This window comes from Lissotriton vulgaris, chromosome 5 (genome assembly GCF_964263255.1).
Source record: "Lissotriton vulgaris chromosome 5, aLisVul1.2, whole genome shotgun sequence".
NCBI classification, from domain to species: Eukaryota; Metazoa; Chordata; class Amphibia; order Caudata; family Salamandridae; genus Lissotriton; species Lissotriton vulgaris.
Window position 1 is genome coordinate 1,043,678,874 of NC_141693.1, and position 27,205 is coordinate 1,043,706,078.

General features: G+C 46.8%; 1 protein-coding gene across 2 annotated transcripts in view; it reads right to left on the reverse strand.

Moving 5' to 3' along the window:
• SFXN3 (sideroflexin 3) overlaps positions 1-27,205 on the reverse strand; it is a 183,354-nt gene that overhangs the window by 131,619 nt on the left and 24,530 nt on the right. For both annotated transcript variants that reach the window (XM_086922673.1, XM_086922675.1), the window contains exon 2: positions 16,747-16,797. The gene's annotated coding sequence lies outside the window, so the exon portion shown is untranslated. The remainder of the gene's footprint in view (positions 1-16,746; positions 16,798-27,205) is intronic.

Sequence of the window (27,205 nt, forward strand, 5' to 3'; positions counted from 1 at the left end):
TGGAGTGGCAGCAGAGGTTGTTAACAGAATTGTGCCATGTGCACAGCTTTGGCTTTTTCGGGGGATCAGGGAAGGGAAGGGATGTTTGTGGTGTCACACACCCCAAATAAATGCATTCTTGGCTTCGAAGTTGGGTCGGCTATATCTGTGTTGTTTTTCTCTTCATGCACCAAGAATAAAGGACAAAACAGTGGCCTTTGTTGTAATCAGAAGAGAGAGATAGATATATAGATCTGGTGGCTGAATTTAAAGTGTGAAACCAGATAACCTGCAACCAATATCGGCTTCACTGCTTGTCAAAATTGTGTGATCCTAGGCAAACGTTTTATTTCACAGTTCCTCCTTTCTCTTTATTATCACATGAAAGCACTTTTAAATACTGGAGTTCAGGATGGGCATTGTACAAACAGCTCTTATGTTCGATTTAACAGACCATAATGTTGCTCCATTTATAATAAGAACCTAGGCCACGTGTGCCCATTAGTTCTTTTACAGCACTGCCATTGGGGTACGAGCCATTAACATTTTTTTTTTATTTTAAATTTTTGAAAACCTTTATTCGAGAAAATGGATGCATACAGATACGGGCCTACAACCCGGAGGCCGGCCACGGAGCAAAACTGGAAAGCACCATCATCAATTAAAGGCACAGAGTGGTTAAAAGATATTACCCAGCGCTGCAAGTCAGTATTATCAACTAACTAGAACCACTCAACACAGGATTAGAGGAGGTTAATTTTTTATATTTAAAGAAGAAAGGATCGGTCGTATAGATAGCAACTTGGAGTACATGGCGGGAATAATCCAACTGTTTCGTTACAGTACAATAGAAGAGCAGTAGTCAGAAAGGTCCATAGCGTGCAAAACATTGGTCCGTTTGTAGTTCTTCAATGGTCGTGTCCACGCCCAACCACATGCACCCAGAGATTAACTGAACAGCAATTCCGCAGTAATAAAACCCATCAGGGAAGCAAATAGGCTGCAATCACTATACATCCCAACCCCAAAAATAAGAAAACGAGAAAACCCAAGAAGAAAGAAGTAGGGGGACTCCACATTATTGTACCCGCCCCTCAATGATAATGGCGAGCAATAATACAAATAGCGAACGTGCTTGGGGGCGGAGCGACAAATCAGGAGAAACAGTGCCAAGAGTATCATGCGTCGTAAAATACATATTCCTCCCCTCACTGTAACTCACCCCACGGGGTTACAAAGAGTCGTGGAGACCCAAGGAAGCGATACAAAAGAGCCATAGAAACAAAGAACTACCTAATAGACCCTACTCCACCCATCCCACCCTGCACCCCTGCAGAAGGCTACGGCCTACCCCCCCCCAGCAGCGTGCCTGTCGCCCTAATGGTGAACACGAAATATAGAAAAGAGAATATAGAGAAACGGAAAAGAAGGGAGAAAGAAGAAAGAGCCTGGGGAGAGGAACCAGAAGCAAATGGTACGGCCCCGGCCCCCCGCCCACTTACGCTATGAGCAATACCCAAAACGAAACTGGCAAGTGTTCGGCCACACGTAAATACGAAGGAATCAAAAAAGTATCACAATGTAAGGCAGTCCGTAACTCCATATACCAATCAGTAGTCCTCCGAAATGAACTGGGTTCATCCTAGTCCCTTCTTGGCCATCGTAGCTAAGTACGTCGATCCAGTGGGCACAGGACATGACAATGAAGAAAGGCCATGGAAAAATTGCTGGAGTATCAACGGAAACAGCCAATGGGACCCCCTCTCACGCGGGCAATGCAGATACTGTTCACAACAGCCGTACATACCAATGTCAATGGACTCCAGCGGTTCCACCCGTTCATGGGTAGGACCATCGCCACCCCAGCCAGGAAGCGGGGAACAATCAACGACTGCACCGGACCCATCCGCGTCCTCAAGCGCTGGCCTGGGAGGAATGGCGGCCATTACTTCTCCCCGCACGCAGGAATCCCGGACCAAGGTCGACCTCCAGGACCTCAAAGCTTGCAGGACTTCGCCCAGCGTGGGTTTGAGCTCACCAGTATAGGCCCAGGAGGAGTGCAAGGGCAAGAACTCGGCGTCCCGGGACCATACACAGAAGATGGCGGCAGCCGCCATTTTGCAGCAATTACGCCGTCTCTCCGGATTCGTCTCCAAGGGTGAACTCAACTGCAGAACCCCGGCGGGACCCCCTTCAAGCGCACAAACTGGACCCACAGCACTGAAATAATGTCTACAGGGGAGGGGGACCCGCCGGTGACACCGCTCCAACAAAGTCCTTCTTCGCCACCAAGTGAAGGAACCCGGTACGGCCGGACGGCAACAACGGGGGGAGCCACCAGACACGGCGTCCCCACCCCACGACTTGCCGCACACCACCTCTGGAGCACCGGACGAGTGTCCCAGGCGCGTTCATGTGCCTCCGGGCTCTTCGCACTTCGGCAGCTTCCGGCCGGCCCCAGACCTCCACCCGAGGCCGCCGCCGACACCGTCTCACCGGCAACTCGCTGAGGGCGAGGCCCCGGTCTCAGCCCCGGGAAGGCCGCACTGTCCGGGAGGGCCCCGCTGTGGATCCACCGAACACCGGACCCACCGGGATGGAAGGTAAGTTACTGCAAAGCACTGCATACAAGTTGTTGTCCGTTTTGGGCAGGATAGTCGACAGGATAAGAGATTTCAGGCAGGTAGGGCGGCGGAGCCGAGCTAACGTGCGGCTATCTCGTTGTCGAGTTTGGCTCCTCCCCCTCGCCATTAACATTTTTTAAGTTCATGTTCGAAAACTATCACTTTTAATAAATGTCGGTCCATGTACTGATATAATACAGTGAAGCACTTCTGCGTGTTACAGAAATACACATTTTTGGAATACAGAAGAGTCTACCATGTTTACATTATGCTGTATGATATACATGCCAAACCTTTTCATGGCTTGGCTTGTGCATGAACTGAAGTAAGGCTTAGTACATGGGGCCGTCAGTCACTCAATAAAATGATTTGTAAAAGGTGTGGACTCAAAACATGGAGCACTGCTGCCTACATGCACCGACTTGACACTCTGCCCTCAAGGATACTCGTACCAGAGTTGAATAGGAATGCATGCAGTAAAAACAAATTACGTAATAAACAATGGGAGCGTAAGGGTTTTTTAGCGGGATTATACTCCAAGTCCCCTAGGGTCATATATTTACGAAAAAAAGAGAGATTATCCCCAGGGCACAGTGTTCTATGGATCAAAAGTAGAAGGAGGGAGATGCAGAAACAGAAAGAACAACACCAAGATATAAGGGATATATTGATATGTCTGATCCCACACTTTCATACATACCGCATTCATACCGCACACAGTTTGCACACACTAAAAACACGACATAAGGCGATCTAAAAGGACTGTCCCTTAGACATAATACTAGAAATACCTCCAATGTAGAGTCTGTTTGTAGAATGATATAGTCTCGAGATCTTTGAGTAATGTTTATACCAGAAGAGTTTTCACACTATAGTTGTAATATCATAGTACAATGTTATGAATATCCTAAACAAATACAATTCTAAATAGAAGTGAATAAGTCACTACTATACACATCTGTAGTGATTCTGTTTCTTTGGTGGTCCCTCCAGCATGCGCCGAAGCACGTTTTGGTAATGAGCCATGGTTATGGTTGTACGCGGCTCCTGCCGTGTGGAGCGCGAGGCTCCCAATGGCGGACAATCACGCCTAGTTTCCAAGTCAGTCAACCCTTGAGGGTGATTAAGGTGTTCAAGACAAGTGTTCATAGGATCTGGAATCTAGACAGATCGGCCAAGTATCACCCTGCGCGCCCCGATTTGAGTGTGCAGATTCCAGGTTCTCAGTGTGAGTGTGATAAGGGGTCAGCATGTGAGGAAAAGAACGTTATATTTAAATTACTATATCTAATTTATTGTTTTCGGTATTCAGGGACATTTTGAAGGTGTAATAGTTTTATACTGTCATTTTGTTGTACATATTTTCTAAGTCTGTTTTGGGTAATGTTTTATATTTTTTGGGGGGGGGTGGTGTGGCATTCTGGACGCATAATCTGTTGCCTAGTGATGAGAATATTAGGATTCAGTCTGGCTGAAGGAGCGATGAATGTTGGAGCCTTGTAGTGATGACTACTTGACTTAAGGTAAGTAGTATCTTAATTAGAGCATGGAGGACGGCGTCCCTCTCCTCCAGTCCTCCTCCAACTGCCACCCTCGCTCCTCTCCACATTCCATTCTAGAACCTGTGGTATCCTGCCACCTAAGTGCAATGGCCATGTTAACCTAGACACCACAAGCCTGTTTGTGGATGGGTTCCTAATGATCTCCTGCGCATTCAAATCTACCATTTTAAAAAGCGTTTTTATCTATATAAACTCTTGGGCCCCTGCAGAGTTTCCCATAGTGGGCGCAAGTCCTGCGACCAAGCACTGTTGCTGGGTGGGTGTATGGTCTAGCTGCATGCCAGGCCCTGTGGTTCAACCTTCTCAAGGCACAGAAAAAGGCAATGTGCTAATTACTATGGCATGTTGTACAGAGCTGACATGTAGGTGAAACAATTCCACCATCTCCCTCTTAACAGTCACAGTCTATTAAAAATGGAAAAAACATTTTCAGGCAACCCCACTTTCCCCTCTAAAAAAAGGTAACATTTTAGCCCCTTCCCTTATTTAGGGATAGATATCCGCCCCCTGCCCTGCAACTTTTTATTTCCCAGCTTTGAAAAGGGGGGTTTGGGAGGCAGCTGAGCCCGCAAGGTCTGCCCCCGGGCAGATTGGGAGGGGGTGGGGCCAGCAGGGCGCGGCCATTTTGAGGCCGTTTGGGCTGCTTTGGGACTACCCCAAAAGTAGCCCAATTTTGTATTAGTAGGCCAAGCTACTTAGGGGTCCCCGGGGCTTTCACAGCCACGATTTTAGGTTTGGTGACCTGGTGGCTGGGAGCGCGGCAGTTGACAAATTTTTGCCAGGCCTGGGGTGGTTGGCGTTTGCAGTGGCATTTAGAGTAAGGTTTTACTTAGTTTCTCTTTAAAGCTGTCATGTCTGCAGAGGACTATAGGGTGCTTGAGGCCATTCGCCTTCTCAGCGAGGCTGGCCGTATGGATATGCTGATATCGGCCCCCTCGGGTGGGTCGTGGTGGCCTGCTCGCCCCCGCAAAACGCGGAAGAAACAGGTGAGGGCCCAGGGCCTCGCTGATGCCGGGAGCACGGCCATGGTGAGGCCATTGTCGGGGCCTGTGGGTGCAGGGGAGGGTGAGGGGGAGGTGCAGGGAAGGGTGAGGGGGAGGCGTGGGGGTGGGCGGGGGAGCGCTCCTTGCGTCTCCCCACCGGGAAAGTCAGAGATACCCTTCCTACCGGAGCGGCCGCCGGTATGTGGAGGGCGGGGTGAGGAGCGCTGGGGAGAAGGCGGAGTCCAGGGCCGTATCGGCGGGGCCTCCAGGGAGCGAGTTGATTCTGAGAAGGGGAGAGGGGCAAGCCCACCCCCGATCATGGCGCAGGATGTCAAGGGCCACCCGCGAGGAAAAAGAGCAGCCCCTGCGGCAGGGAGCACGGAGTCCACCACACGGAAGGCCTGTTTTGGGGAGGTGGAGGGGGCCTGATGGCTGGGAGTGGTGTGGGCTCTGGGGCTGTGGTCCTGGGGCCCAAGCAGGCGGATATAGGGTGGAGTGAGGGAGCTCAAGGGGGGAGGGCAGGGGGCATGGGGTGGGAGGGATCTCAGTGGGGTCCAGGAGGGGGGTGGTGCAAGTGAGCTGGACAGGGCTAAGGGGAGTGGGGACTGGCAGGCGGAGGTTAGGGGCATGACCCTGCTGCTGCTGGACTCAGACGGCAGTGAGAGGGACTGGGAGGGTTTAGATGTGTTTGAGTCTTTGGCAGAGGGGGTCAAGGACGCACAAGGTGTGGATGGGCAGATGGGGGCCTGGGGGGCAGAGGCTTATCCTTCCCTGGGGCGTGGGGGGAGGGGAATGTTGGTGAGGAGAGGGGGTGAGGCGGACAAAGGGGGTTGGGGAGAGGGCGAGGGCTCATCGGACGCGGGGTGGGCTGGGACGGGAGGGTTGATGTGGAGTGGGGAGGAGGGGGACGGGGAGGACGGAGGGGATGGGGTTGACCTAAGCGTGGTGGTAGGGCCTGGGCAGCTAGTACTTTGGGGGCAGGGGTGAGGTGGAGTGGGGCAGGTAGAGGGAAGATAGTGGGGCCCAGCACACCAGACCTTCCATTTGTTTTTCAGGAGGCAGAGCTTCGCAGGGCACCAGACTTGGCATGGCTGGGAACGGCCCACTGGCGCCAAGGTGAAGGGAGGGTTGAGCCTCGGGCAGCGTGCCCGGTACCGGCGGGGGATCCCGTCGAGGCCAGCAGAAGTAGGCCCAATGTGGGCTCGTCGGCCCCAACACCCACCGGGCCACCATGGCCTGGGGACCACAGCCGGATGAGGAGCGACGTGAAAGTTGATTTTGTTGATGTTAATACTGGAAAGAGGGTGCAGTCGGCAACGCCGGCCGTGAGGGCTCAGTGTTCTAGAGATTGTGGTTTAGCATATGCTGGATGGTCTAAAGATGATGGCGTAGGATATGATGATAACAGTTTGGAGGAAGGGGGATTGAGGGAAGGTGAGGGAGAGGGGGGGCGAGTAACGTTGTGCATAGTGTGTTACAGGTGTCACGGCGCCAGGCGGAGCCCACAGGTCGGACATCACACAGGGAGGAAAAGTCGGCCCCCCCGGAAGGAAGGTCAAGAGAGCGTCGAGTGACTTCTTTGAATCCAGGTAAACGCGCAGCCAGGGCGGCCACTTTGATGGTATCGGTGGGGGTGGGGGGAGGGGCGGAGGACATGGGGGGTAGGTTGCTCAAAGGTATGTCTGTTGACTGACATGGGGGTAGGAACTAATGACACGGTTCAGGGGCTTTGGGGGACGCGGGTAAGGTGTCAGAAGTGCAGGATGGCACCGGAAAGGGGCCCGCAGCGGCAGGAGATGACCCTGGTAAGGGGCCAGGGGGCTATGAGGAGACAGGGTCCGGAGGGGACATGCCTAAAAAGGCGGAGGCTGGGGAGTCCAAATTCGAAAGTAAAGAGTTGAAGAGTAAAAGGTTACCATATATGGGCGTCACAAAGCCTTTGGGGGCTCATTTGATGTTGGTTACTAAGGAGCGGATATGGAAGGGAGAGTACGTGGAGATACTGAAGCTCTTGCATAGGGAAGTTAGGGCGAAAGAAGGGTCGAAAGTGGAGAAATATGAGCTACAGAAAAGACCGAAGGTGCCTCTGACCATAGAGAACTGGACGGCAGCGTTTCTTATTTACGCCAGAGTATATTGCGAGAAGTCCCGGAGCGGTCAGTGGCCATGTTCAAGTACATGGACGTTATCAGAATGGTCCAGATCACTGGGGGTAGATTTGCCTGGGCTCAATATGCCGAGGAGTTTCGGGCCCGCATGGCGTGGGACCCTGAGGCGAAATGGGGCGAGCTGGACACGGACCTGTGGCAGCATACAGTAGGGTTGGCAGGGTCCGGGAAATCTATTTTTACGGCCAGCGGGCTGCCCATAGTTTACCAGCCCTTTCAGGGCCGCCCCACCCAAGGGGGGGACGCGGGGAGAGCACAGTCAGGAGCCGAAGGGACCTGTTGGGATTATAATAAAGGGTTGAGCACACAGGAATATTGCACGTTCCGGCATGAATGCTCGGACTGCGGGAAGAGTGGGCATGCCCTGGTTAAATGCTGGGAAGGTCAAAGTCAGCAGCAGGGGCAGCAGCAGGGACAGACAGGGGGTTTAGGGCTGGGAACCAGCAACAGCCCACGGATGGGAGAGGGGATAATGGCCCTGGGCCCTAGGGCTCGTAATCCGGTTAAGAGGGACCGGTAGGTCGCAGCTCTGCAGGGGTATCCAGATGCTGGAGCTGCAGAACGTGTGCGGGCGGGACTTGTAGAGGAATTTAGGCTGGGGTACGACAGACCAAGGACGAGACGTTGATCTGACAATCTGAAGTCGGCAAAGGAGCACCCCGAGGTGGTGCGGGATAAATTGAACAAAGAAGTTAGTGAGGGCCGCATGGTCGGACCATTTGAGGATTGGCCTATGGACAATTTGATAGTGTCACCCATTGGCGTGGTGCCAAAAAAGGAGACGGGGCAGTTTCGCCTAATTCAGCATTTGTCGTGGCCCGAAGGTGGCTCTGTGAATGACTTTATTGATGAAAGAGAGACCTCCGTGTCATATTCATCAGTTGACGCAGCCACGGCACAGTGGTGGCCGCGGGCGCAACGCGATGATGGCAAAGTGCGCCATTAAGTCGGCTTTTCAGCTGCTTCCAGTCCACCCAGAAAATTGGGACCTGCTGGGGATACAGTTTGACGGCTGCTGGTACGTGGACAGAGCACTGCCGATGGGCTGCTCCATGCCCTGCACACTTTTTGAAAGTTTTAGTACGTTCCTGCAATGGTTGTTCACGGAACGGACGGGTCACCAAGGTGTAACGTACTACCTGGATTACTTTTTCTTTGTGGGCACCCCAGGTTCCATGGACTGGCAGGATGCGCTGGACAAGTTCCAAGAGATCAGGGGGGAATTGGGCGTACCGCTGGCACCAGAAAAAACGCTGGGGCCCTGAACAGCAATGTCATTTCTAGGAATTGAATTGGACTCGGAGGCGATGGAGGCACGCCTTCCTCTAGACAAGAAACAGCAAATGTTAGGGCTGCTGGTGGTTATGTTGGCACGACACAAAGTCACAGTGACGGAAATCTAGGTGCTGTTGAGTCACCTGAACTTTGCATGTAGGGTTGTGCTAGTGGAGAGGACGTTTTGTAGGAGACTGGGCAGAACACTAGCGGGACGAAAGCTGCCGCATCATCACGTATGACTGTCAGCAGGGGTGAGGGAGGACTTGAGGATGTGGCAGTTCTTTTTGCAGAACTTCGATGGAGTTCCAATGAGGAGGGATGACGACATGGACTGGGATGCACAGATCTTTTCCGACGAAGCAGGTAGTGAAGGATTTGTGCTGTATTGGCAAGGGAAATAGTGCGCAGAGCAGTGGCCCCCTGGGTGGGCAGGGGAGGATGTAGCATAGCTTTTCTGGAATTTGTCCCGCTGGTGGTGGCGATATCATTGTGGGGGGGATTGCTGGCCCACAGATGGGTGACGTGGTGGTAGTAGAAGTTGTGAGTAGGCAGTCTGCGAGGGATGCGCAAGTGTTGAAGCTGCAACAAGTGTTTGTGCTGGGCTGTTTGAGGCATGATATTACTTTTCACGCAGTGCATGTGCCAGGGGTGGACAATGACATAGCCGATGCTTTTTCTCTTTCACAGTGGGGGAGATTCCGTGGGCTAGCCAAGGATGCGGACGAGACCCCAACCAGCATGCCGCTGCATTTGTGGTACGTAGGCCACACAGGATGTTGCAGCTGGTTCTAGGTTCCTTGACAAAGGTGGCCTACGCTGCGGCCTGGGAGGAGTTTTTAGGTTCAGGTGCTAGGCGGCGGGATTCACAGGAGGGTCGGCAGGAAGATGTAATACGGTTTATCTTGTCTTTGTTTGAGAAGGGGCTCAGGAGGGTGACAATAGCGGGTAAATTAGCAGGGATTGCCATCATGTGAAAGCTCCTGTAGGGCTATGCGCCCTCTGCAGGGAACTTGGTTCGCGCATGTTGGAAGGGTGGGCCCGAGAGTGTGGGCGGTTGACTCGGATCAGGAACCCACTGTCGTGGGACCTCCTGGAGCTAGTGTTGCTGGTGTTACCGGGGGTATGCAGGGGCGACTCTGAACTTTGCCTGTTCTCCACATTAATGTTGTGGATGTTCGTGGGGGGCTTTCGGGTCTCGGAATTGTTGGGTTCGAAATGGGGAGAGGGATTGTTGTGGAACGAGGTTTACCTCAGAGGTGGCAGGGTCTGCCTGTCGCTGAGGAAGTCGAACACGGATCAGCGGGGAGGGGGTAGCTGGGTTTCTCTACAAGCGTCCGATTCTGGTTTGACCAGCCCTTATAGGTGGGGGGTGAAATGGAGGTCTTTGGCTTCAGACACGTGGGGCTAGTGTTCAGACATGCGGATGGGTGGGCAGCGACGGGATCGCAGCTCTTGGCTATGTTAAGGAAGGCCTTGACCTGTTTGGGTTTGGACAGGAAATGCTTTGAGACCCATTCCTTTAGGATTGGAGCAGCCTCAGAGGTGCACAATTGAGGTTGGGGGAAAGAGGACATTATGAGATTGAGCAGATGGTCATCAGACTGTTATCAGCGTTATGTGTGCAGCACCCCCGGCCCATTGTAGCGAGGTTCTGTGTTTTTCCCTGTGTTTAGTCATGTTTCTCGTTTCAGGTTCGGTGATGGGTCCCCTCGCCAGGGAACTGTCCATTTGGATGGTGGGCCATTCGTTTGTGAAGTGGGCACAGGTTCAGGCCCGCTCCAGCTATTTCGGGGAGAACCTCAGATTTAATAAAGATCTGTTCAGTGTCTGTTGGAAAGAAAAAGGGGGAATGCTCTGGAGGGACCATTTGCAAGTGTTAAATAGGATGTTGGTTGCTGGTAGGTGCCCCGATGTCCTGGTCGTCCACTTAGGCGAGAATGATATGGTTCAGGAGACGAGCCTTGCACTGGTGAGGTGCATGAAGCGTGACTTGGAGGAGATCAAGCGACGGTGGTCATGGTGCGCAGTAGTGTGGACGGAGTTTGTTCCGCGTAGGGTTTGGATGGGCGCCGTGAACCCGGGGGCCGTGGACATGGCCCGGAGGAAGGTAATCGTTTTGACGCCACTTATGTTTTGCCAGGATTTGGCATAAAGACATCAGGTATGACACGCCAGAGTTTTTTGGGGGGGGATGGGGTCCATTTGTCGAGGATGGGCATGGACTTGTATTTATTGGAATTGAGGGAAGTCCTGGCCCGGATGCTGGGCGTGCGTAGGGGTTGAAGAGGTCAGTTTTCTAGAAGGGGTTTAGGAGGCTAGGGTCATGAGGTAGGGGGGTTAGGGGACAGGGAGTCAGGGCTAGGAGGCGGGTGCAGGAAAATGGGGGAGGTGGCATTTCCACCTACTCCTCCGCTTTTTCCTGGGTGGCAGGGTTATTTGAAAGCTGGCCAAGTTTGGCTGGAGTTTTGTAGTTTATTGTTAAGTTTGGGGAGTTTGTGAACAGGAGCAGGGAAAGTTTAAATAGGCAGGAAGTTTACATTAAAGGTGTGTTAGTTACAATTGCATAAAGGCAGGTAGGATTTTAGGTCATGGGAGGTTAGGATTTATAAATGCTATATTGTAAGATTGTATAATATTATTGTTATTGAAAGTAATGTTTTGTATTGCTGGAGGGTGGGGGTTTATGATGTGGGGATCGTAGGGGTGGGGGAGACAAAGGGGGTCAGGTATTTTGATGTATAGAGAGGTTTTAGTTTTGAAAGGCAAAGTGCCAGTGTTAATAAAGTTGTGATATACACCTGTTTCAATAAAGCGGCCTTTTCCACACACAAAATGGTTGTCGGAGTGGCTTGCCCCCCCCTTTCCTTCCCAAGGGCGGTTTGGGGGGCAGCCGAGCCCGTGAGGTCTGCCCCCCGGGCAGATTGGGAGGGGGTTGGGCCGGCAGGGTGCGGCCATTTTGAGGCCGTTTGGGCTGCTTTGGGACTAGCCCAAAAGTATCCCAATTTTGTATTAGTAGCCCAAGCTACTTAGGGGTCCCCCGCTCTTTGCCAACCACCATTTTAGGTTTGGTGACCTGGTGGCTGGGAGCAGGGTAGTTGAGGAATTGTTGTGCTCACCCTCCCTCCCTGTTCTTGGGAGAATTTGTGAGAGGCAGTTAGGGCAGGGTTTTTTCGGTTGTGCGTTTTATTGGAACAGGTTCATAGGGGTTTGAGATATTGTAGATCAGTCGCTTGGAACAGGTGCTTGCGGGGTTATTTGAAAGTTGGCCAAGTTTGGCTGGAGTTTTGTAGTTTATTGTTAAGTTAGGGGAGTTTGTGAACAGGAGCAGGGAAAGGTTAAATAGGCAGGAAGTTTACGTTAAAAGTTTGTTAGTTACAGTTGCATAAAGGCAGGTAGGATTTTAGGTCATGGGAGGTTAGGATTTATAAATGCTATATTGTAAGATTGTATAATATTATTGTTATTGAAAGTAATGTTTTGTATTGCTGGAGGGTGGGGGTTTATGATGTAGGGATCGTAGGGGTGGGGGAGGCAAAGGGGGTCAGGTGTTTTGATGTATAGAGAGGTTTTAGTTTAGTGCCAGTGTTAATAAAGTTGTGATATGCACCTGTTTCAATAAAGCGGCCTTTTCCACACACAAAATGGTTGTCGGAGTGGCTTGCCCCCCCCCCCCTTTGCTTCCCAATGGGGGTTTGGGGGCAGCCGAGCCTGTGAGGTCTGCCCCCCGGGCAGATTGGGAGGGGGTTGGGCCAGCAGGGTGCGGCCATATTGAGGCCGTTTGGGCTGCTTTGAGACTAGCCCAAAAGTATCCCAATTTTGTATTAGTAGCCCAAGCTACTTAGGGGTCCCCCGCTCTTTCCCAACCACCATTTTAGGTTTGGTGACCTGGTGGCTGGGAGAACGGTAGTTGAGGAATTGTTGTCCCCGCCCTCCCTCCCTGTTCTTGGGAGAATTTGTGAGAGGCAGTTAGGGCAGGGTTTTTTCGGTTGTGCGTTTTATTGGAACAGGTTCATAGGGGTTTGAGATATTGTAGATCAGTCGCTTGGAACAGGTGCCTGCGGGGTTATTTGAAAGTTGGCCAAGTTTGGCTGGAGTTTTGTAGTTTATTGTTAAGTTTGGAGAGTTTGTGAACAGGAGCAGGGAAAGGTTAAATAGGCAGGAAGTTTACATTAAAGGTTCGTTAGTTACAGTTGCATAAAGGCAGGTAGGATTTTAGGTCATGGGAGGTTAGGATTTATAAACGCTATATTGCAAGATTGTATAATATTATTGTGATTGAAAGTAAGGTTTTTTATTGTTGCAGGGTGGGAGTTTATGATGTGGGGATCGAGGGGTGGAGGGAGACAAAGGGGGTCAAGTACTTTGATGTATAGAGAGGTTTTAGTTTTGTAAGGCAAAGTGCCAGTGTCGGCGTGGCTTGCCCCCCCCTTACCCTCCCAAGCCCTTGCGCCTACATGAACACACAGAACTTGGGGTGGTAATGTTTCACTTGCAAATCAACGCAGATAACTTGAAAGCACCTATGAAAGATGCCTACACGTACAGGCACTCAGTCAGCTCCATTATTCAGTCCAGGCGTTATGTATTTGTATTCTGGGACTTATAAGCCCATGTTTATAACTGGAAAATCAAAAGTACTGCTCCTAGCATGAGATGCGTTGGTCGCTAAAAACGACTTGGATAGAAATGTCCTTGATGCCACGGAGTCTTAAGACAACTCTTTACTAGCTACAGATATTTTTTGCTAGGGCGTTTTCCTGTATACTTTATATTCAGCTTTTTTCCCCAGTTCTAAAAAGTTTCATAATTTCTGAATCAGAATTTCCAGAACTCATGTTACTAAAATTCATGCAGAGTGAGCCACCGCTGAGTACAATGTTCTACAGCTATTCCAACCCAAACAATAATAAACGTTTACACGAAAACATTGCCACAGGGTTCTTATTCCTGACCCAATACTCAGAGCTAAACTCAGCTTTGAATTGGTTCCTTTAAATGCAGTATACATGGCTGTAGCGGTGAGTCACTCGGTCTCACATATTCCACAGATGCTTCATCTAATACATGCCAGTTACGAGCTGGGCTGCCATAGCAACCAGTGGAAACACATGGCACATTCAGAGAGCGGAGGATTAAAAAAAGACCTAACTTGGATGGCTCCAAAAGGGTAATCATTCCATACTAAGGATCAAAGACCATAAGTTATCGAAATTCCATGCATTATATTTGTAGTTCTATTTAATGACTTAATTAATATTACACATTGGACTGACACAAAAACAAGCAGTAAAACCTCTGTTATGATGCATGTAGTAATCAGGTTCGAGATGGAATTTCAAATTTGTATTTAATGACATACAAAAGGGCCCACGACCGAAAACACGTCCTGCACAACCAAGATGGAGGCAGCAACACCCAAACCTGTAACTCCGAGACCCCTAGACATCCAGCCATTCCATTCCAGAACAAGAAAGAACACAATGTAAGTACACAGTATTCAAAAGTGTACATGCAATGTAAAGTATACATGCAATGTCACGAAATGAAATGAAATGATGAAATGTCATTTTACAACAATGCGCCATTAATTTTTGTATACTCGACTACTACTGAGCCTGCATTCTGCTGACCCAGAACTGGAAACACCAGGTTTACACAGTGGAAGCTTTGCCTGCTCGGCCAATATAAACCTCTCACCTGGAGGGAGGTCCATCAGCAGTCTCACAGGTCACAGTGGCCATCAACAATTTTGCCTGCCCATGTGGATCATACCAGGCTGGACAGAAACAGACAGTGAAAATGCCGAATGGCTACCACACTGAGGAAATAAATTCTCTGGTCATCAGAGCCATTTGCTTTGTGATGTGAGAAAACAAATTCCCCAGTTTGTTTTTCCTAAACCAAAACTTTGCTGAGAGGGTGCTTTAAACATGGTGCCTGTCGGCATATCTGCAGTGTCGTGAAGAAGGAGCCCCATCAGACAGGCAGGATTTCGAAATAGCGTGACAGTCTCAACCGTAGACTTAATGACCCAATACCCTGCAAATAATGGATTGTTTGACCATTTGTGCAGTGAAACATGTCTTCCAGGGAGTCACCAAACATTAAAGAAATTGCAGTGCACCCACTGGATGCAGAAAGAATACTGTATGTGGTCACACCCAGAAAGCATGTTTAAATTTCACACGGTTGTGAGCCTTCGAAAGGTCTTAACTTTAGCATCCAGTTTCTTCCCATTTGCAAATACATGATGAATATCATAGTCAAGTACTTTTCACACATTCGCTTCATCAATCTTCATACAAGTGTGTAGCCCATTGGATTATCGTCCCTGTAATGGCACATTAGCATCATTCATCTCATCAATGTTCTTAGTAGTTTCTCAAGGGCAAACGTAACTTATTGTGACTTGAACTCATCAGAGTAATATGCAGATGCACAGATGGCAATATGAAAGCAGTTTCATGACTCATAGGCAGAGTACCAAGGTTTGGTGATGTAGCGAATGTCTTGTCCGGCTGCATTGCTAACAGGCCCCAGACAGGTATTAAATTAATACAAAAAAAGGTGTATGGCCGCAATCAGAGTGCAGGCTTCAGTGTCTCACCGTTATGTGATTCTAGCGGGGTCGGGTTTATATGACTCTTTCACTTTTGATCCCTTAATTTATCATGATTATTGTAGGAACCAATGTTCTATCACTTCATCAACATTCACACCATTATGAGCCACTACTGGAGCTGAGCTTTATTAGAACTTCTTTTCTATTCTTCTGTATCACCATAGTCAAAATCATCTTGAGGTTTGCACTAATATACTAGATAAATGCCCATACAAGAGTTTGCCTCTAGTTGAGCTAAAATAGTAACTATTCTTCTGTGGATCTTCACATAGAAGTTACATGATTTTTCATTTGCTCCTCTGACATAGGCACGTTTACGAGGCCTTTTATTGTGGCTAAAGGGACCAAGAATGATGCTGTAAGTTGTTATTTTTTCAGTGTCTGTATTGATGGAGAGTAGCTCCGTAGGGAGTGGTGTTAGTGTTCCCTTATTTCCAGCTACCACTCTTGCTGAATAGTAAATGAGCTGAGCGTCTGAAGTGAAGTCCTCAGGTTAGTTAATGTCTGCCTCTGAAATGCACCACTGCATATAGCTGGAGGGTAGCTGAGCACTAATCCTTCCACATGCAGTATGCATGTTCAAATAATTGATCTAAGCGTGGGATGGTCTAAGCATTAATCCTCACACAGGTAAAGCTATTCCCCCTATTGTTGATTGGCTGAGCCTTGCTGCCAGTCTCAGTCGTGAGCAATAAAGACACAGACCTGGGCTGGGCAAGTTGAAGCTGTTAATCGTGATAGTTTATGCTTGTTCCCGTTGCTGAGCTTTCCAGGCCTTGGGAGGTAAACAAAACCAGGTGTAGAACAAAGGGGCTGTGCTACCACAGACCAATGAGAGGTTAAAACAGGGTGGCAGAGGGAGTGATGAGCCTTTGTGTCATCATGTGTACATGGGTTTATATGAATACATGCCCATGTGTGTGAGCACACACACGTCAGTGAGTAAAATATTTTTTGTGTCGGCGGGAGGCATGCCTTAGCTAAATAGTGACCCTGGCATAAGCCTTAGTCTATTACCTTACCCTCTAATGCTGGCCCTGGAACACCAGTGTCATGCAGCAATATTTTGGGTGCAGTTGACTTATTTGTGGGCATCACCTGCCTAATGCCTCGCATTCATGACCTACAGGGCACATTAAAGGAATAATGAGGCTTTTCCTGGCATAATGGAGGATCTGGCTTATTGGTGCCACGCTTGACATATCGTGGGAACATTTGACATATGGGAGTCGATGCACAGCATACTGGTAGCACTGGGTTAGTAATTTACATTCTTGCCATATTGTGGGCAGTATCTAAATATGTCTTGCTATTCCAGCCACTTCTTTGACTTTTTGTCCATACCATTAACAACATTCTTACTATCCGTTGTATAATGGTGGCTCATCCTACACATACTGTGTCAATTGTGACAAAGTATGTCACTGGAATGATGCCTGCCCATTCTTGACCTAATGCAGGCATGTTGGCATAACTCTACCCACTCTCATCTTATCCATCTGCCTATAGTCATTTTTGATGCATTTTTACCTTGATCAGCTAGCCCACAAATTATAGTCCGATTTTCTGTATTTGCTGGATCTGCAAAGATAAATAGACAATGCGTGTTTAACTTCTAGAGAATGTAACAATCTTTCTTCATCAGAAGCAGGTAAAGGAAAGGAAAAAAAAGGAGAATGGTTACTTTAGAAACACGAAAATAAGAATTGACTTTAGGCAAGAAGAGAAAATAAGGTTACAAAATCCCTCCCTTATTCAATAGCCTTAGAAATGGAGAACTACAGAAACATCATTCAACCTGCACTGCTGCTGAGGTAATAACCAGCAAACACACCAACATACAGGACACACATTTTAATTCAGCTGAAAATAAAGGTTGAAAAGAAAAAGAGTGAAGAAGCAGATCTTAAGGAGCACCCAAAGGGCAAGATAAAGGTTTAGAAATAAAAATAATCTATACAAGTTTGCCGCTAAAACATAACCTTCCTGAAAGGAACTGTCAAATTCAAGAAATGCCTCGATTATGAACCATTGTGATTTGGGAGGAGAAGGAGACAGATTTTTGTGAAACCCATCCAATAAGAACGGCAGAATATCACAAAGTGCAAGAGACATGGAAATGCATGTGTCAAACAACACTAGTGAAAGCTAGCCCAAAGTGTGAAATGTGACCTTCAAGTCAAAGGTAGACTAGAACCATGACTTGATTCACCCAAATGGATGGAATCCCCTTCATCTGTACATTTAAACTTTAACATCAGTGAGTCTGACAGAAAGACTGCAAGGGTTCAGAAGAGATGGGGGTAGAACTGTTATGGACCTAAGTGGGAACCATGAACCACATTGCAGGAACCAACACCATCACTTCACTCTCTCCTACTGAATCTTTAGAAGTTACTTTAGAATCAAATGGAACAGTGGAAATGCATATACGAGTTCCTCAGCCATTTCAATAAAAGTGCATGTACTTCACTTGTTTTACGTTCTAGGAAGTGACAGCAGAGTCTCAGAAGAGTGGGGCTCTTGGAAACCAATAGATCCAAGAATTGTGTATCAGATTTCTTGCAAACCAACAAACAAATAATTTTGGAAAACGATCCTGGGATGTTGTGAAGACTCTATTCAGTTGACCCACCATTGAAATGCCCAAACCCTTAATATCAACTGCTGAAATCGACAGAAGATATTTCTTTGCCCAAACATCCAACAAGACTTCCTCATTCAAGGATTGATTTAAAATGAGTTCTGCCTTGCTTGTTTATGTGAGACATAGTCACCATGTTCTCGGAACTTTAAAAATATGTTTCGCTGTTGATCGAAGTGGAGAACATCAAGGTGAACTGCAGGAAGCGCTCTCCAGTTCAATGACCTGAAAGACTAGCTGGGAACCACCTCCCTAGCAATGAAAGTGTCCCGGAGTCGCTCTCCAACCCAGATTACTGGCGCCTGCAGTCAAGACTTTTGAGGATCAGGATGTATTATACCCCTGAGGTTCAGGTCCTCCAGAACCAACCACCACTGCATTTCATCGCTGCTCTAAAAATATCCAGAGATTGAGCTGCTGCTGGAATCGAATATTTGTGAAGGTGATTTAGTAATGTACGATGTATCAAAAGAACATTTCTTAGTCTTCCATCATAAAGAGCTTTATGTACCAAGGAAAGAGGTGTAAATCTTACCCTTTTCTTGGCTGGCACCAAACACAATTTCTATATCACATGAGAGATGGATTATTATTTCTTGTTCTTTAGTATCAATCGCACATCTGGTGCCGCTCGCACAGAGGTTTTGCCATTTCGAACTCTGACCGGAGCTACAGGAGTAGCCTATTTGTTCTCCAGCCCTTTTCTGCTTATCCAGTGCCCAGGGTGAGGAGGAGTCTTTCATCGAGGCCGCAGAGGAGGTGAGAGGCGCGGCCCCGGGACTGCGAGGGCCAGCAAGCAACACCAACAGCTGTGTCCTCTTCCCGCGCGAGCCGCGCCCCCTCCCAGTGCCACGCCCCCTCAAACAGCGCTCTTTACCTCTCGCGGCCCCCGTATCGCGGGTGCCGCTCGCACAGAGGTTTTGCCATTTCGAACTCTGACCGGAGCTACAGGAGTAGCCTATTTGTTCTCCAGCCCTTTTCTGCTTATCCAGTGCCCAGCGTGAGGAGGAGTCTTTCGTCGAGGCCGCAGAGGAGGTGAGAGGCGCGGCCCCGGGACTGCGAGGACCAGCAAGCAACACCAACAGCTGTGTCCTCTTCCCGCGCGAGCCGCGCCCCCTGCCAGTGCCATGCCCCCTCAAACAGCGCTCTTTACCTCTCGCGCCCCCGCTTCGCGGGAGCCGCTCGCACAGAGGTTTTGCCATTTCGAACTCTGACCGGAGCTACAGGAGTAGCCTATTTGTTCTCCAGCCCTTTTCTGCTTATCCAGTGGCCAGCGTGAGGAGGAGTCTTTCATAGAGGCCGCAGAGGAGGTGAGAGGCGCGGCCCCGGGACTGCGAGGACCAGCAAGCAACACCAACAGCTGTGTCCTCTTCCCGCGAGAGCCGCGCCCCCTCCCAGTGCCACGCCCCCTCAAACAGCGCGCTTTACCTCTCGCGGCCCCCGCTTCGCGGGTGCCGCTCGCACAGAGGTTTTGCCATTTCGAACTCTGACCGGAGCTACAGGAGTAGCTTATTTGTTCTCCAGCCCTTTTCTGCTTATCCAGTGCCCAGCGTGAGGAGGAGTCTTTCATCAAGGCCGCAGAGGAGGTGAGAGGCGCGGCCCCGGGACTGCGAGGACCAGCAAGCAACACCAACAGCTGTGTCCTCTTCCCGCGCAAGCCGCGCCCCCTCCCAGTGCCACGCCCCCTCTCATCTAACAGGAATTTAAGTGAGTGCATTACCGCGCAACGCGGGACGCGCGCGGGTCGCAGCCCGGGGCGAAGCCCGGGCCAAGGGCGGGCCCGTTGTTGCCCGTTAGTGCCCGGTACAGACCGGACCGGGCTACCTCTCTTGGTTCTTCTTATTGTCTATATAGTCACCTCATAAGACTCCATATATGTCTGTCATGCCTGGAAGAACCAGAAGTAAAACTAAATCAGCGATGGCCGTAGCCCAAATCACTGGGCCTATAGATCAATTTATCTCCCGGGTTAACGAGACAATTGATCATAGTATTTCTTTACTGGAACGAAGAGTATCTTTGGACCTTATGAACGCTAAACGCTCGTCCTTGGGCCCTTTAACAACTGCAAGCTCACCTGCCCAGCAAATTTTAACTAATCGTTCCCTTCCTTTACCTCACTCTGTTGCTGGTACACTCACAGTACCAAACTCAGTAGACTTATCAGTGTCTCAATTAGAGTCTGATTCATCATTTGTTGACCTAGAGGCCACTCCAGACCTTGAAGCTTGCCTAACACTCGAAAGGCCAGAGTCTACCATAGATAAATGTCCTCAAGGATCAGGGGAAGGAGGCATTCCTGTATTGCCAGAACCAAGGAATATACCTAAGACCAAGAAAAAACCTAAAACTAACACCAGGAATCATAATCTTGTGTCACCAGCCCCAAATTCAGCATCAGGCATACCTTGTTGGGTTGAAAATATGGTAGCAGATCTAAAATCATATCTTGAAGCTACAATAACGGCTCAAATCAAGCCCTTAATGTCCAAAATTGATAGACTAACATATTTAATCAACACTAAATGGACTAATAAGGCAAGTGGAAATGTGTCCACACAGATACAAGGGAAAACAAAAGAAGCGCCCCTGGTGAATAACATCAATAGCAACCTACCAAAAGATCCCACCGCAAAGGCTAAAACTTTACCCGACAAACCAGGAGCAGCAACGCACCACTTGTCTCAAAGGGGGGAAAAGCTGCTGCGTCCTTACCAACTCCTAGCTGTGTAGACCCTATTACAAAGCCCCAAACATCTTCCGGTTCTAAAAAAGTGCCTAATCAATCTGCTAAGGGTTCTAAAAGTTCAGCCACCAATTTGACAGCAACTACTTCCCCAAACAAGAAGTCTTTTGCGAACCTCTTTATGGGATGGTTCGAGGCGGAGCGGATCTGGGGCCCAGCAGGTACCAAATGGATGCAACACATCCACTATTGGGGGCGTTACATTGACGATTGCCTGCTTATCTGGACAGGCACAATTGATGAATTGAAGGGCTTCTTTGATTATTTGAATGATAATTTGTTTAACTTGGAATTTACTACTCACTATGATACCCGTAGTATTATGTTCCTAGATATTGAATTTTTTATTGAGGATGGAAAACTTTGTACAAAAATGTATAGAAAACCTACCAGCTGTAACTCAGTGTTACATGCTACTAGTTGTCATCCTTACAGTCAAATTAAAGCTATCCCCTATGGTGAGATGGTAAGGGCAAGGCGTAACTGCTCAAGGGATATTGAATTTGAAGCTAATCTCGCAGATCTGTCTACAAGGTTCATTAAACGTGGTTACAAGAGAAAAACTGTTGAGGATGCGGTATCAAGGGCAAGGAAACTCAAGAGAGCCAATACACTCAGTAAGAAAGTTGATGATAATGCAAGTAAAGAGACACGAATCAGAATGATTGTCAATTATAGTACTGATAGTGCTAAATTGTATAGTATCATGAATAGACATTGGCATCTGTTGAATATGGATCAAGATATTGCATCAGTTATTGGAAAGAAACCAGAATTGACATTCAGGAAAGGACGTACACTGTCTAATTGTATTAGCCCAAGCTACCCTACGAGTAAAACGGAACCTGATTGGTTAACTGCTACATCAATTGGCTTTTACAAGTGTGGGAGATGTAGCTCTTGCAGATGGGCTAGACCGAGAGTTAAGAGTTTCAACTAAAATGATACTGGTGAGTACAATATCAACTGTTTCATCAATTGTGATACTACTTTTGTTGTTTACATTATTGCCTGCTCATGCGGGCAGATTTATGTCGGGAGCACTATCAGGAAACTGAGGGAAAGGATAGTGGAGCATTTTAGAGCTCTCAAGACAGGGGATACACGTTATCCTATAGCCTCACATATGGTCAGAAACTACCAAGATAAAGAAAAGCATGAGTTCACCTACCATGGGATTGATCATGTGAAGAGAGAACCTAGGGGTGGAAATAGACAGTTAGCTCTGCGGCGCAGAGAAGTTATGTGGTTGATGAAACTTAAAGCCGTGAAGCTAGGGATGAATGTAGATCATGAATTTGAATACTTCCTAGGAGATGACAGATAATTGTTCAGTTCCTTTCTTGCCGTGAATGCTGTTTCTGTGCTTAATGTAAATGATCTGTGATTTGTTTATGAATATTACACTGTACCTGAGTTTGCTTACTGAATTTTATATTCCTCTTTTCTCCCTCCACTGTTTCCTCTTGGCTATCTGCCCTGATCTTGGTTTCATATATTGGACGTTACCGTTTAGCAAGCCATTCAATGGGGTAAATGGTGTCTATGCGATCTGATTGGGGAGTTGTACATAATCTGTTTAAAAACATCTGTAATGAGATTGATTGTTTCACTATACTCTGTTTTGATTATTGTGACTGTTACTCTACCTTTATGTAGATAATTTTGACTTTGATGATAACTGGGATACTTTGTCAGCTCGGGTTAGTAGGATTACCCTTAGCCGTTACAAAATGGCGCTCGCGTTTGCACTCCTGCTTGGAGATGAGTACTGTTGTTGTGCGCTTGGTTATTCCGTTCTTTCTCGAATTTAGTTACAATTTGGGAATCATTATCAGAGAAACTTATTTATTTCAGCAGAGCGAGATGGTGTTGTTATTACTACACCCGATGTGGATCCTTCGGGTTCCTATGGTTGATTACGAGTATTGGCCCGTAAATATGTATTTATGCTTTCGGGTTTACATTTAAATATGCCAATATAAGATACAAGGTTTAAGTTACTTTTAAGACGAATTTATAGACCGCTATTTGGTTGTAATACGTGGACACTGTTCCAATATGGCGCTCTTGTTTGGCGAGTATAAATAGCCATTACAAGATGGCGCCCGCGTAGCACGCGGAATTACGGAAGAATGTCTGAACTGGAGAACTCTCCGAGCAGGTAACTTTATATGCATGATAGCAATGGGCTTTTCATTACTACAAGTAACATAATTACTGAGACGTCTAAATGTATACTTGGTTATACTTGGCAGGCAATACTAAGAAACAAAGGAGATACCTTGTGGGATATTGATTACTGGACAGAGCCAAGCTACATATTGATAGGTAAGGAGAATACACAAGCTATATGTTGTAACTTAGTTCAAGTCAATAGATAGTGGTGGTATTATATTTTGTTATGTTTATTTACAGTGGCTACTACATTATTGAAATTAAGGATTACTTTGATGATACTAAGACGTGCTACATGAGACGTACTTTTCAATATTGGTGAGTTGCTATATTAACTGCTTAGTTTGCAATCACCATGTATCCCCAGAGAATGGCTTGTGAATCGGGCATTATGTGTGTTTTTTTTGGACAGATAAAGCTGAACCAGTGTGGAAGTTTGTTGATTATTTGGTCATGCGCTTATTGGTACGTTACATTACGTTTCATATTGATTTTCAACCTTAGTGGGCTTCATACTTTGGACTGCCGACTTGGCGTATTATTCTGTCACGCTGTGGTGATTCATTATTTCACACTTGGCATTTGGGTCTTCCTTTATTGCTTATGTCTTTCCTATGTGACACGGCTCGGTTACCTTATCAATTACTTATAATCTTTAGCCATGTGTTTCTGAGTTGTTTATGCTATGTTAACAGTGCTGATGTTACAAATTTAATACATAGGCTATTGTAATTAATTACAGCCCTGAAGAAGTCTAATTGTCTCACAAAGACTAGACGAAACACGTGTTGGCTGTATTGCTGTTCAAGGATTCCATTGAATTTGATGACCGAATAAAGACAAGAATTGAGAAGATTTACTTACTTTATGAACTCTTTAATGGACTTTCAGCTTTGAGTGCTTGGTGAATTATTGTATTATGACCAGCCAATTTTTGGCACTTTTAAGAGTCTTGGTGACAGACTCTTGTTCACTTTGAGCACCTTGTTACACTTTGTTACACTTTGGATAATTTGCTTATACACGCTGTGCGCTCCAAATAACTGTCACCCTTTGTTTTGTGTAGCTTTGTTAGTTTGGGAGCAGCCGCTTAAGCTAGAATGAACCGTGATAAAGAAGCAGAGCAGTTATTTGAAAATTTAGTGGCAGGCGGATCTATAGGTGCTGCCATGGGACCAGTTAAGGAGACTAAAAAGGAAGGCCTGAGAGCCAAATTTGTGAAACTTGAATTGCTTAAACGTACAGAATTGAATAAGTGGTGGGATGCGGCAACTCTTAGACAGTATCTTAAACTTAATAGAATTCCCCGTGGATTAAGATCCCAGATTATACCTACGTATGAAGACCTTGAACCGGATCTTTATGCAACCTGGGAAAAAGAACTCAACAATAGTTGTAGGAATCTTATCAATATTTTAATTGAGAATGCTGACAGGAAAATAGCTAAGCTATTGGTTGAGATACAGAAGATTGAAGATGAGATTAAGGAGTTGAACCTTCCAGAGTCTACCATTAAAAACTACCTGACACTGGATGAGAAATTAAATGTATTACAGACAGAGATCAAGCAAAGGAAAGCTAGAAAACTTAAGCGTGACGAGCGAGATTACCGCTCTGGCCGTATTTATACCTTTGCAAGAAAATTTGACTATCTCATGACCAAGACACCTACTAATAAGAATAAGAGTAACACCGCGCCCGCAAGTGATAGTGATGCTGGCACTAGTAACATTTCCAGCAGTGATAATGAAGATATTCCTGATATCTCAACCCTTTCTACATCAGAGGATAATTTTTTAGTAGAAGTGCGCAGACTGCGCCGTGGGAACAGAGATATAGAAAGGAATCGGGAATTAAATGCACTAAAACCAGGAGAGGTGGTAGAGGCGGGAGGAGATCAGGGAGGAAGAACAGGGATGAGACTAAGATCTTGGAAACCTTAATGACAAGTGATGATGTTGATATACATGATATTGAAGTTGTGAACCTATCATCATTTGAATTGTCTGATGACATGAAAAGTCTACTTGGGAAAGGGATGGGTTTTTGTCCAATGACTGTGAATGATTGATATGGTACAAAAATCGATTTATTTAGGTTTGTGCGGAAACTCAAACTAAAGAAATTTTTTGCTAATGTACCAGAAAAAGATAAACCCACAAGAATTAAACCATTGAGCAATATTACCATTCAAGAACTGAAAGAGACTCAACTATTACTTTCACTAACAGAAAAAGAGGATGACCCGGTTACTGTTTATAAGTTACTTGATGAATTTGAAGTGGATAGATTTCTCAGTGAGGGTAGTGGTTTAAAAGCAAAATCCAAATGGACACCTAAAACTTCACCCGGTAGTACTATTGATGCGTTTTTTAAAGCGGTTAATGTGGAGATTGACAAAATTATTGATACAGGAGGCTCTGCTAGGCACATGAGATACAGGGATAATCTTACTCCTGGTGAAAGGGTGGCCCTTAAGGAGCTTATGAATAATTCAGAACTTACAATACGGAAAGCCGATAAAGGTGGTAACGTGGTGGTACTTAACACACTAGATTACAAAAACGAGGTTTACTCTCAACTCAATAATGCCAAATATTATGAGAAATTACATGGCAATCCAATTCTGGCCCTTACTAATACTATCAATGATCAACTGAAGGAATGGTACGAATTGACATTGTTGGACTATGATGAGTATCTCTATTTAAAAGTTGTGGCACCCAAAGCACCATGTATGTACACCCTTCCTAAGATTCATAAATCTAGAACACAACCACCAGATAGACCCATTATTTCGGGGATCGGAGGGCCTACCGAGCGCCTCTCACAATATGTCGATACCTTTTTACAGTCATATGTTAGGAACCTTCCTTCGTTTATCGAGGATACGAAACATGTTCTAAACTTAATGTGTGATGTGACATGGGATGAGAGGATGATACTAGTGACGCTTGACGTCGTATCACTTTACACGAACATAGACCACGAGTTAGGAATTCATGCACTGGATTTCTTCCTCAGTAACAGAGCGGCTGAGTTTTATGACCACAATCAGATGATTCTCAAAATGACGAAAATGGTTCTAGAGAACAACGTATTTCTATTTGATGACACATGGTTCAGACAACGACTTGGGACTGCGATGGGTTCCAGGTTCGCTCCGTCTTTTGCGAACCTCTTTATGGGATGGTTCGAGGCGGAGCGGATCTGGGGCCCAGCAGGTACCAAATGGATGCAACACATCCACTATTGGGGGCGTTACATTGACGATTGCCTGCTTATCTGGACAGGCACAATTGATGAATTGAAGGGCTTCTTTGATTATTTGAATGATAATTTGTTTAACTTGGAATTTACTACTCACTATGATACCCGTAGTATTATGTTCCTAGATATTGAATTTTTTATTGAGGATGGAAAACTTTGTACAAAAATGTATAGAAAACCTACCAGCTGTAACTCAGTGTTACATGCTACTAGTTGTCATCCTTACAGTCAAATTAAAGCTATCCCCTATGGTGAGATGGTAAGGGCAAGGCGTAACTGCTCAAGGGATATTGAATTTGAAGCTAATCTCGCAGATCTGTCTACAAGGTTCATTAAACGTGGTTACAAGAGAAAAACTGTTGAGGATGCGGTATCAAGGGCAAGGAAACTCAAGAGAGCCAATACACTCAGTAAGAAAGTTGATGATAATGCAAGTAAAGAGACACGAATCAGAATGATTGTCAATTATAGTACTGATAGTGCTAAATTGTATAGTATCATGAATAGACATTGGCATCTGTTGAATATGGATCAAGATATTGCATCAGTTATTGGAAAGAAACCAGAATTGACATTCAGGAAAGGACATACACTGTCTAATTGTATTAGCCCAAGCTACCCTACGAGTAAAACGGAACCTGATTGGTTAACTGCTACATCAATTGGCTTTTACAAGTGTGGGAGATGTAGCTCTTGCAGATGGGCTAGACCGAGAGTTAAGAGTTTCAACTACAATGATACTGGTGAGTACAGTATCAACTGTTTCATCAATTGTGATACTACTTTTGTTGTTTACATTATTGCCTGCTCATGCGGGCAGATTTATGTCGGGAGCACTATCAGGAAACTGAGGGAAAGGATAGTGGAGCATTTTAGAGCTCTCAAGACAGGGGATACACGTTATCCTATAGCCTCACATATGGTCAGAAACTACCAAGATAAAGAAAAGCATGAGTTCACCTACCATGGGATTGATCATGTGAAGAGAGAACCTAGGGGTGGAAATAGACAGTTAGCTCTGCGGCGCAGAGAAGTTATGTGGTTGATGAAACTTAAAGCCGTGGAGCTAGGGATGAATGTAGATCATGAATTTGAATACTTCCTAGGAGATGACAGATAATTGTTCAGTTCCTTTCTTGCCGTGAATGCTG